Source organism: Gossypium hirsutum, chromosome A08 (assembly GCF_007990345.1).
Source record: "Gossypium hirsutum isolate 1008001.06 chromosome A08, Gossypium_hirsutum_v2.1, whole genome shotgun sequence".
Classification (NCBI taxonomy): domain Eukaryota; kingdom Viridiplantae; phylum Streptophyta; class Magnoliopsida; order Malvales; family Malvaceae; genus Gossypium; species Gossypium hirsutum.
In genome coordinates, this window is record NC_053431.1 from 80713925 (window position 1) to 80726306 (window position 12382).

The following is a 12382-nucleotide window of genomic DNA, read 5'->3' on the forward strand; positions in this document are numbered from 1 at the left end:
ATTATTGGAACTATGAAACTTTTAAACGAGTTGTTGGATTATGGGGGAAGTTGGTGTTAGTAGGCAAAAATCTAACTAAAGTCTACAATTTCAAAAAAATTGAGCTTCTGATCTCTATTACCCAATCGAATTTGGTTGATGAATTAGTGAGCATGAAAGATGGCGATGATATTTTCCCGATCAGAGTAAGGGAAAGGGGATTTCGGAGTTGAAAGATAACAGCTTAAACAGTAAGGCTAGGTGGAAAAAAATGAAAATGATAGCATTTCAGATTTAGAAAAAGAATTGAACCAGGAAAATGAAAATTATAAAGGTGACTTTTTAAATCAAATCTGGATTTAGAAGAAGAATTGAATCAGGTGCTTCTTCGTTGGAAAAAAAAGAAAGGCTTGAATAAGAAGATTCGGTCTATATATGAAATTCAAAGCAGCCTTTTAACGTCAAAGGAGAGGAAGAAAAGGGACAGAGCCCTGCATAAGAAAAATGGAAGGGATTTTCGTAAGGAGGATGAGAGGATTGTAAATTTATCCCTTTCAGATTCGGATATAAGCAACAGAATGAGGGTGATTCTTAGGGAAGCAAATAACACTTGAGCTGTAACACCCCATGTAACACCCCGAACCCGAAACCGACACCGGAGTCGAACACGAGGTGTTAACTGACTTTAACCCTTATAAAATTTATTTTCCAGACACTGCCCAATCTGTGTACTAGTCGTTTTAAAAATCATATCTTGAGTTTCGTAACTCGAAAATCAGTTCCGTGATTTTTCCCAAGAACTAGACTCATGTGCCCATCTATGTATTTTTTTCTAGAATTTTTGGTCGGGCCAATTAGTACAGTTTATTAGTCAAAGTCTCCCATGTTGCAGGGGTCGACTACACTGACCTTTGCCCATTACGACTTGGATATCTCCCTGTACGGGGCTTCAATACTGATGCTGTTTGTTTCTATGAAAACTAGACTCAGAGAGGAATCTGTACATATATGGTACGACCCTTAATTATCTCTGGTTAATTTATAATGAATTTCCAAAGTCGGAGCAGGGAATCCAGAAACAGTTCTGGCCCTGTCCCACAAAAATCTGATTATCTCTTAATATACTGCCCATCTGATCTTTTCGTTACTTCCTCATGAAAACAGACTCATCGAGCTTCGATTACATAATTTATTCATCAATTAATTCCACTCCTACTATTTTTAGTGATTTTTCAATCTCATGACACTGCTGCTGCCAGCATCTGTTACGAAAGTAACTAGGTCCATTTCATGCCTACCCTTGATCCAACTCAATCGAACATTCGTGCCATTTTCGCATGGCTTAAAGTTTACATGCCAAAGTTCAAACACAACGTAATAGCTTATACATGCCAAAATGTTCTTCTAAGCCAACTAAGAAGAAAGTACCAAAACTTGCTATCCGGTGTGATGACTTCGATGACGGCCTGACCCCGCAAAAATAGATGAGTCCAAGCAACCTATAATGGGTGACAAGGAAACACCGAGTGAGTTTATAACTCAGTAAGTCATAAGCAATGCACTACCATCCATCAATAACATTATCACAAGAGGAAACAAAATGGAACGAGACAATTTACTCCATCCATACCGAACCATACCATAGTTCCTCCAACCTATCGATTCAGTTTCATATCAATTCATGCATTCACATTCCATATACTCATCAATAGGACATTGAAGCATTTTCATAAATCAATTTATTTTCGTTACAATCAAACGACTAAACGGCCTTTCACCCATCCTACGATAAATTTTATGTACGTGACTTCAAGTATATTTGTCACATAGGTTCAAACTTACCGAGCTCAACACCAAGTATAAGCATAGCACCTATTAGCCATGTACTCAAGACACTTACCCGATCCGCTGTCCGCGATCGACTCAATAGTGTCGCACACATAGTGTCCATAATGATTCACGAATGTATATTGAGTCCGCACACTCAGTGCTATATAATTAACTCTCACACTTAGTGCTACGTAATCAAATCGCACACTTAGTGCTACATAGTCAAACTCGCACACTTAGTGCCGCATGGTCAATTCGCACACTTAGTGCATCATATTCATTTCGCACACTTAGTGCAACATAGTCAAATCGCACACTTAGTGCTGTACAATTTAATCCCGCGCACTTAGCGCCAATCTCATGATCATAAATGGTTATACCCGCACGTTTAGTGCCGAGATCAACAACTCAGTACATCTTACCTCTTTTCTTTTCATTCAACAATGTCATCATCACATACGTACATGCATATATATATATGTATATTTATTCATTCCATTCAGCATCAATACATAAACATTATGACCATTTGAAATAATACCAACTACATGCTTAATGACTTACCTTGTGTTGGGTAAGACGGTTCCAACTCGGCTACTCAGTGATCTTTTCTTTGCCTTTGCTTGATTCTCCTCCTTTAGCTCCTTGAGCTTAATCAATAATTCACTAGTTTAACCATCTTGTTAAACATTCATAATTCAATTACACATGCTTATGTATGTTTGTATATTCGGCAACCATCCTCACTAATTACTCATGTTGATGGCCGAATGGATGTATGTGTGTACAATGTCAACTATAACATCATATAATTCCACATATGACTACATTTCTTAAGTTCCACATCTTAATGCCCATTATACATAATCAAATTTAACATCATATATATATTTACTCATGTGGCCGAATATACATACTCCCATATAATATCAAGTACTCACTTTAAGTATATTGCCGAATATACTTAATCATACACACACCTAACCAAAATAATTTCTAAAATCTTTATATAATTTATAATACATCTAATTATCCTTTTTCACATTATCAACTCAAATCACATACATTATTTACTATAACATCTTTACATTCGGCATTGGTGTCAACCATAGTAGCCGATTCTTCCTACTTTGTACCCATGCATCTATTAATCCTTAGTTGGTTCAAACACTTCACACACTAGGATTCATCAAATTTTTAACAAGAAATAAAATCTCTAATCCTCAAACTACCATGGCCGAACCTTCATGGAGTTGCTAAGACTCCTCATTTCTACTTCTCACACACTCTCACATCCAAACCCTTTTATTAAACACCCAAAGTCAACCATCTCCTTACCTCATCACCAAAGACATCAAAATACCAACCAAGAACGTAACATTCATGGCCGAATGTCATCTCCATCATTTAACAAAGTTTGAACCATGGCTAGGTAGATTTTGAACTTACAACTTAAAATATACATGAATCTCAAAGAATAACATTAAACATACCTCAATCTAGTTACATGCATGGCCAAACTTCCTCCTAATCCTCTTCCTTAGGATTTTCGGTCAAAAGAGGTTGAAAAAGGATGAACAAAACCTTTCTTTTCCTTCCTTTAGCTCACGGCAATGGGGTGTATGCATGAGACCATTATTATTATTTTTTTTTCTTTTTTTCATTATTTAATTATCATGCTTATTATTTTATTTTCCTTACCATACATCACTAACACAACATGTTGGTGACATGTTTCCACCCATAGCATGGCCGGCCACTACATATTAGGGAGGGGGAATTTGACATGCAAGTCCCCTTTTTCTTCCACATGCACTAATAGGTCCTCATGCATTGACCTATCACATTTTAAAATTTTCTCATATAAGTCCTATTGACTAAATTCACATGCAATCGACTAAATCGAAGCTTGAAATTTTCACACATTCATGATTACATATTCTAGACAATAAACATCACATTCAAACCTTTCGGTGACTCGGTTTAGCGGTCCCGAAACCACTTCCCGACTAGGGTCAATTTTGGGCTGTCACAACTCTCCCTCACTTAAGAAATTTTCGTCCTCGAAAATCTTACCGGTAAATAGGTTTGGATATCGTTCTTTCATCGAGCTCTCGGGTTCCCAGGTTGCTTCCTCGATCCCGTGTTTGAGCCACAACACCTTAACCAACGGAACCCTTTTATTTCGCAACTCTTTCACTTCACGAGCTAGTATACGAATCGGTTCTTCTTCATAGCTCAGGTCAGATTGAATTTCAACTTCTGAGGGATTAATCACATGTGACGGATCGGATCTATAATGTCGAAGCATTGAAACATGGAAGACATCGTGCATCCTTTCAAGTTCAGGGGGCAAAATCAATCTATATGCAACCGGCCCCACTCGTTCGGAAATTTCGTACGGCCCAGTGAATCTCGGGCTCAACTTGCCTTTACGGCCAAATTTGAGTACCTTCTTCCAAGGTGACACTTTAAGAAACACTTTATCTCCCACCTGATATTCAATGTCCTTTCGTTTTAAATCCGCATACGATTTTTGACGATCTGTGGCTACCTTCAGACTTTCGCGGATTACCTTTACTTTTTGTTCGGCATCTTTAATCAAATCAACTCCGAAAATTTTACTTTCACCAAGCTCGGTCCAAAACAATGGCGTACGGCATTTACGACCGTACAAAGCCTCATAAGGTGCCATCTTAATACTTGATTGAAAACTATTGTTGTAAGCGAATTCAATCAAAGGTAAATACCGTTCCTATGAACTACTGAACTCGAGGATGCAACATCTCAACATATCCTCAAGTATCTGAATTATCCGCTCGGATTGACCATCGGTTTGGGGGTGAAAAGCGGTGCTAAAATGCAGCTTGGTACCCAAAGCTTCTTGCAATTTCTTCCAAAATCGTGAGGTGAATCTCGGATCTCTATCCGACACGATAGAAATAGGTACTCCATGTAATCTCACAATCTGAGAGACATACAATTCGGCTAGTTTATCCAATGAAAGATCCGTACGCACGGGGATAAAGTGAGCTGACTTAGTCAGCCTATCAACAACAACCCAAATCGCATCCTTCTTACTTGCGAACAATGGCAGTCCGGACACAAAGTCCATTGTGACTCGGTCCCATTTCCACTCGGGTATCATGATCGGCTGAAGAACCCTGAAGGCACTTGATGTTTCGCTTTCACTTGTTGACATATTAAACATCTCGAAACAAAGTCGGAGATGTCTCGTTTCATACCATGCCACCAAAACCTACGTTTCAAGTCGTTGTACATTTTCGTGCTCCCCGGGTGAATTGACATTCGGCTACAATGGGCTTCGTTCAGAATCATCGGATTGAGTTCCGAATTCCTTGGAACATACAAACGACTTCTAAACCTCAAACAACCATCATCATCAATCTGAAACTCCGATTCCTTGTTCGGAACACACTCAGCTCGTTTTGCAACCAATTCATCATCGACTTTCTGAGCTTCACGAATTTGATGAGTCAATAATGGTTTGGCTTTTAATTCAGCTACTAACACATTGTCAGGTAGAACAGACAAGTGTACATTCATCGCTCGCAAAGCAAACAGTGATTTCCGGCTTAAGGCGTCCGCAACCACATTAGCCTTTCCCGGGTGGTAATCAATGACAAGCTCGTAATCTTTCAACAACTCAAGCCAACGTCTTTGTTGCAGATTCAAGTCTCATTGAGTAATCAAATATTTGAGACTTTTGTGATCCGAAAACACATGGCACTTCTCACCAAACAAATAATGTCGCCATATTTTCAATGCAAACACAATGGCGGCTAGTTCGAGATCATGGGTCGGATAATTTCTCTCGTGTGGCTTCAATTGTCTCGACGCATAGGCCACAACTCGACCTTCTTGCATCAATACGCAACCCAACCCAAGTAGGGATGCGTCACTATAAATGACAAACTCTTTACCCGATTCGGGTTGCACCAAAATTGGAGCTTCAGTCAAATGAGTTTTCAGTTGATCGAAGCTTTTCTGACATTTCTCCGTCCATTCGAACTTAACATCCTTTTGAAGTAGCTTCGTCATTGGTGTGGCTATCATCGAGAAACCTTTGACAAATCGTCGGTAATAACCGGCGAGCCCTAGAAAGCTCCGGACTTCGGTAACATTTCTCGGAGGCTTCCAGTTAAGTATGGCTGAAATTTTGCTCGGGTCAACTCGAATACCCGATGCGGATACCACATGACCCAAGAAGCTAACCTCTCTTAACCAGAACTCACACTTACTGAACTTAGCATATAACTGCTTATCCCGCAAAATTTGCAACACTAGCCTCAGATGCTCAACATGTTCGGTCTCATCTCTTGAATAGACCAAGATGTCATCAATAAACACAACTACGAACCGATCCAAATACGGCCTGAAGATCCGATTCATCAAATCCATAAACACCGCAGGGGCATTAGTGAGCCCAAACGGCATCACTAAGAACTCGTAGTGACCGTACCTCGTTCTGAAAGCAGTTTTGGGTACGTCCGAATCTCGAATCCGCAACTGATAATAACCCGATCTCAAATCTATCTTTGAAAACACCGATGCTCCCTTTAATTGATCGAACAGATCATCAATACGCGGTAACGGATACTTATTCTTTATCGTCACTTTATTCAGTTGTCGATAGTCAATGCACAACCTCATGGTTCCGTCCTTCTTTTTCACGAACAATACTGGTGCACCCCAAGGTGAGAAACTCGGTCGAGCGAAACCTCTATCCGTCAATTCTTGCAACTGAGCTTTCAACTCTTTTAACTCGGTTAGTGCCATACGATACGGAGCGATCGAAATTGGCGTAGTTCCAGGTACAAGCTCAATACCAAACTCTACCTCCCGAACAGGTGGCAAACCCGGTAACTCTTCAGGAAAAACATCCGGGTATTCACAAACCACCGGCACCGATTCGGGTTTCTTTTCTAACTCCTTGTCATCAAGTACATACGCGAGGTATGCTTCGCACCCTTTCCTTACATATTTCTGGGCCAACATTGCTGATATTACAGCTGGCAACCCCCTTAAGTCCGCAGACTCAACTCGGATTATTTCGTCATTTGCGCACCTCAAATCGATAGTCTTGCTTCTGCAATTCACAACCGCATCATGCGCGGTTAACCAATCCAAACCAAGAATAACATCAAACTCGTCGAACGGCAAAAGCATCAAATCGGTCAGAAAATAGGATTCTCGGATTATTAGAGGGCATCTCTTACACACTTTATCAACAAGTACGCATTGACCCAAAGGGTTTGATACTCGAATTACGAGCTCAGTAGACTCAACAGGTAGAGTCTTACTGGTTGCTAAGGTTTCGCATACATATGAATGAGTAGAACCAGGGTCAATCAATGCAATCACATTAGTATCAAAGAGAGTGAAGGTACCAGTGATGACGTCGGGGGAGGATGCCTCCTCTCGTGCGCGAATGGCATATGCTCTAGCAGGAGTACGGTTCTCGGCTCGATCGGCCGTATCAGAGGCCCCCCTCTGACTACCACCCCTGCCTCCTAAAATTCTCGGTGGTCTACCTCTAGATGTCACTCCACTAGGTCTTGCACCTTGAATCTTATTCTTCTCATCCAGCTCCGTGCAATCTCTAATGAAGTGGTCCTTCGAACCGCATCCGTAACAGGCCCTGCTAGTAGACTTGCCCCAACATTCACCTAGGTGTCGTCTTCCACATTGGGGACATTCAGGTTTCTCGTGACGATTATTGCCCACACTAGCTACCGAAGTAGCTCGGGAGCCCATCGATGGTCTTGCCCTGATGGAAATTCCCGCAGTCGCCCTCGACTTATTAATGTCCTCCCTGAACTTCTTTACAGCTGAGAATGGAGCTTTACCCGTCAATCTTTTACGATAATCTCTAGCTTCAAATTCAGCCTTCCTCTTCTCCTTTCCAAGTTCTTCCGCCTTGCAGGCTCGTTCGACTAGTGTTACGAATTCTTTTATTTCCAAAATACCCATTAGTAGCTTTAAATCTTCATTCAATCCTTCCTCGAATCTTTTGCACATAGCAACCTCATCAGCTACACACTCCCGGGCATACCTACTGAGTCTTACGAATTCATGTTCGTATTCAGATACAGTCATACGGCCTTGCTTGAGTTCCAAGAACTCCTTACGCTTCTGATCAATGAACCGTTGGCTAATAAATTTCTTTCGGAATTCCGTTTGAAAGAAGTCCCAAGTTACTCGCTCGTTCGGGACTATGGAAATCAAGGTCCTCCACCAATAGTAGGCTGAGTCTCGCAACAAAGATACAGCACATTTTAGACATTCGTCGGGTGTGCATGACAATTCATCGAACACCCGAATGGTGTTATCAAGCCAGAACTCGGCCCTTTCGGCATCATCAGTTACTATGGCCTTGAACTCCTCGGCCCCACGCTTCCTAATCAAGTCTACAGGTGGCTTACTCAGCCTCACAAGATCAGCGACTGATGGCATTACAGGCTCTGGGGGTGGATTATTCAAATTTGGGAATTGTTGGACAGCTGGGTTGGTTCGGGCATATTGCGCGACCCACTCATTCATCATGGTAAAGAAGGCTTGTTTAGCCCCCTCACCTTGATTATTTGCAGACGACTGAGGTTCAACAGGCGGCGTCCCTTGTGCAGGAGCAGCCGCTACGCTCTCAACGTCATCCGCTAGGGTTCTTTCTTCACCAGGGTCCATTTACAAATCAAAACAAAAACATTTCAACCGTCAGAAGTCATCACACATTTAAACATTAACATTCGGCATGTATAGCTAGACTCGTACGCGCTATGGTAGTCCTAGAACCGACTAAACCATAGCTCTGATACCAATCAAATGTAACACCCCGAACCCGAAACCGACACCGGAGTCGAACACGAGGTGTTAACTGACTTTAACCCCTTATAAAATTTATTTTCCAGACACTGCCCAATCTGTGTACTAGTCGTTTTAAAAATCATATCTTGAGTTTCGTAACTCGAAAATCAGTTCCGTGATTTTTCCCAGGAACTAGACTCATGTGCCCATCTATGTATTTTTTTATAGAATTTTTGGTCGGGCCAATTAGTACAGTTTATTAGTCAAAGTCTCCCATGTTGCAGGGGTCGACTACACTGACCTTTGCCCATTACGACTTGGATATCTCCCTGAACGGGGCTTCAATACTGATGCCGTTTGTTTCTATGAAAACTAGACTCAGAGAGGAATCTGTACATATATGGTACGACCCTTAATTATCTCTGGTTAATTTATAATGAATTTTCAAAGTCGGAGCAGGTCTTAATATACTGCCCATCTGATCTTTTTGTTACTTCCTCATGAAAATAGACTCATCGAGCTTCGATTACATAATTTATTCATCAATTAATTCCACTCCTACTATTTTTAGTGATTTTTCAATCTCATGACACTGCTGCTGCCAGCATCTGTTACGAAAGTAACTAGGTCCATTTCATGCCTACCCTTGATCCAACTCAATCGAACATTCGTGCCATTTTCGCATGGCTTAAAGTTTACATGCCAAAGTTCAAACACAACGTAATAGCTTATACATGCCAAAATGTTCTTCTAAGCCAACTAAGAAGAAAGTACCAAAACTTGCTATCCGGTGTGATGACTTCGATGACGGCCTGACCCCGCAAAAATAGATGAGTCCAAGCAACCTATAATGGGTGACAAGGAAACACCGAGTGAGTTTATAACTCAGTAAGTCATAAGCAATGCACTACCATCCATCAATAACATTATCACAAGAGGAAACAAAATGGAACGAGACAATTTACTCCATCCATACCGAACCATACCATAGTTCCTCCAACCTATCGATTCAGTTTCATATCAATTCATGCATTCACATTCCATATACTCATCAATAGGACATTGAAGCATTTTCATAAATCAATTTATTTTCGTTACAATCAAACGACTAAACGGCCTTTCACCCATCCTACGATAAATTTTATGTACGTGACTTCAAGTATATTTGTCACATAGGTTCAAACTTACCGAGCTCAACACCAAGTATAAGCATAGCACCTATTAGCCATGTACTCAAGACACTTACCCGATCCGCTGTCCGCGATCGACTCAATAGTGTCGCACACATAGTGTCCATAATGATTCACGAATGTATATTGAGTCCGCACACTCAGTGCTATATAATCAACTCGCACACTTAGTGCTACGTAATCAAATCGCACACTTAGTGCTACATAGTCAAACTCGCACACTTAGTGCCGCATGGTCAATTCGCACACTTAGTGCATCATATTCATTTCGCACACTTAGTGCAACATAGTCAAATCGCACACTTAGTGCTGTACAATTTAATCCCGCGCACTTAGCGCCAATCTCATGGTCATAAATGGTTATACCCGCACGTTTAGTGCCGAGATCAACAACTCAGTACATCTTACCTCTTTTCTTTTCATTCAACAATGTCATCATCACATACGTACATGCATATATATATATGTATATTTATTCATTCCATTCAGCATCAATACATAAACATTATGACCATTTGAAATAATACCAACTACATGCTTAATGACTTACCTTGTGTTGGGTAAGACGGTTCCAACTCGGCTACTCAGTGATCTTTTCTTTGCCTTTGCTTGATTCTCCTCATTTAGCTCCTTGAGCTTAATCAATAATTCACTAGTTTAACCATCTTGTTAAACATTCATAATTCAATTACACATGCTTATGTATGTTTGTATATTCGGCAACCATCCTCACTAATTACTCATGTTGATGGCCGAATGGATGTATGTGTGTACAATGTCAACTATAACATCATATAATTCCACATATGACTACATTTCTTAAGTTCCACATCTTAATGCCCATTATACATAATCAAATTTAACATCATATATATATTTACTCATGTGGCCGAATATACATACTCCCATATAATATCAAGTACTCACTTTAAGTATATTGCCGAATATACTTAATCATACACACACCTAACCAAAATAATTTCTAAAATCTTTATATCATTTATAATACATCTAATTATCCTTTTTCACATTATCAACTCAACTCAAATCACATACATTATTTACTATAACATCTTTACATTCGGCATTGGTGTCAACCATAGTAGCCGATTCTTCCTACTTTGTACCCATGCATCTATTAATCCTTAGTTGGTTCAAACACTTCACACACTAGGATTCATCAAATTTTTAACAAGAAATAAAATCTCTAATCCTCAAACTACCATGGCCGAACCTTCATGGAGTTGCTAAGACTCCTCATTTCTACTTCTCACACACTCTCACATCCAAACCCTTTTATTAAACACCCAAAGTCAACCATCTCCTTACCTCATCACCAAAGACATCAAAATACCAACCAAGAACGTAACATTCATGGCCGAATGTCATCTCCATCATTTAACAAAGTTTGAACCATGGCTAGGTAGATTTTGAACTTACAACTTAAAATATACATGAATCTCAAAGAATAACATTAAACATACCTCAATCTAGTTACATGCATGGCCAAACTTCCTCCTAATCCTCTTCCTTAGGATTTTCGGTCAAAAGAGGTTGAAAAAGGATGAACAAAACCTTTCTTTTCCTTCCTTTAGCTCACAGCAATGGGGTGTATGTATGAGACCATTATTATTTTTCTTTTTTCTTTTTTTCATTATTTAATTATCATGCTTATTATTTTATTTTCCTTACCATACATCACTAACACAACATGTTGGTGACATGTTTCCACCCATAGCATGGCCGGCCACTACATATTAGGGAGGGGGAATTTGACATGCAAGTCCCCTTTTTCTTCCACATGCACTAATAGGTCCTCATGCATTGACCTATCACATTTTAAAACTTTCTCATATAAGTCCTATTGACTAAATTCACATGCAATCGACTAAATCGAAGCTTGAAATTTTCACACATTCATGATTACATATTCTAGACAATAATCATCACATTCAAACCTTTCGGTGACTCGGTTTAGCGGTCCCGAAACCACTTCCCGACTAGGGTCAATTTTGGGCTGTCACACCCCAAACCCGACCTAGACTTTAGATGTCACACGAAATGGGTTTTGAAAATGAAGTTGTCATGTCAGAGCCTTTCCATTTTATAATTTCCAAGTTTAATTAGTTCTTTCATCAAAACGTAATACAGCGGAAGCTTATCAAACCAATAATTTTGAAACTCGATTTGAAATTTTAGGAAAATCCCGTTTGTGTGTAAAATCCTTTTCTGCAAACAATTTATCAAGCATGCAAAATAACGAGCATTCAAATCCAAAATTAAGTTAAAAATCAATAGTCTAGAGAGTCCCTAAAATTTACAACTCTCAAAACAGTCCAAATTTTAAATTAACCAAAATACCATGTTGTAGCAGTTTACGATAAAGTGGCCACCCTTCAGTCTCTACCACACTGGTCCTCTATGTACAGAATAAACAGAAATGAGTGAGTTTACGTAAATTTAGTGTGTAACCCCAGAGAATTAAGCATGCAAACAACCATACAAACATAATTAGTCAAATACAGATTCGGGCTTAAGCTTACCACAGATACAATTAT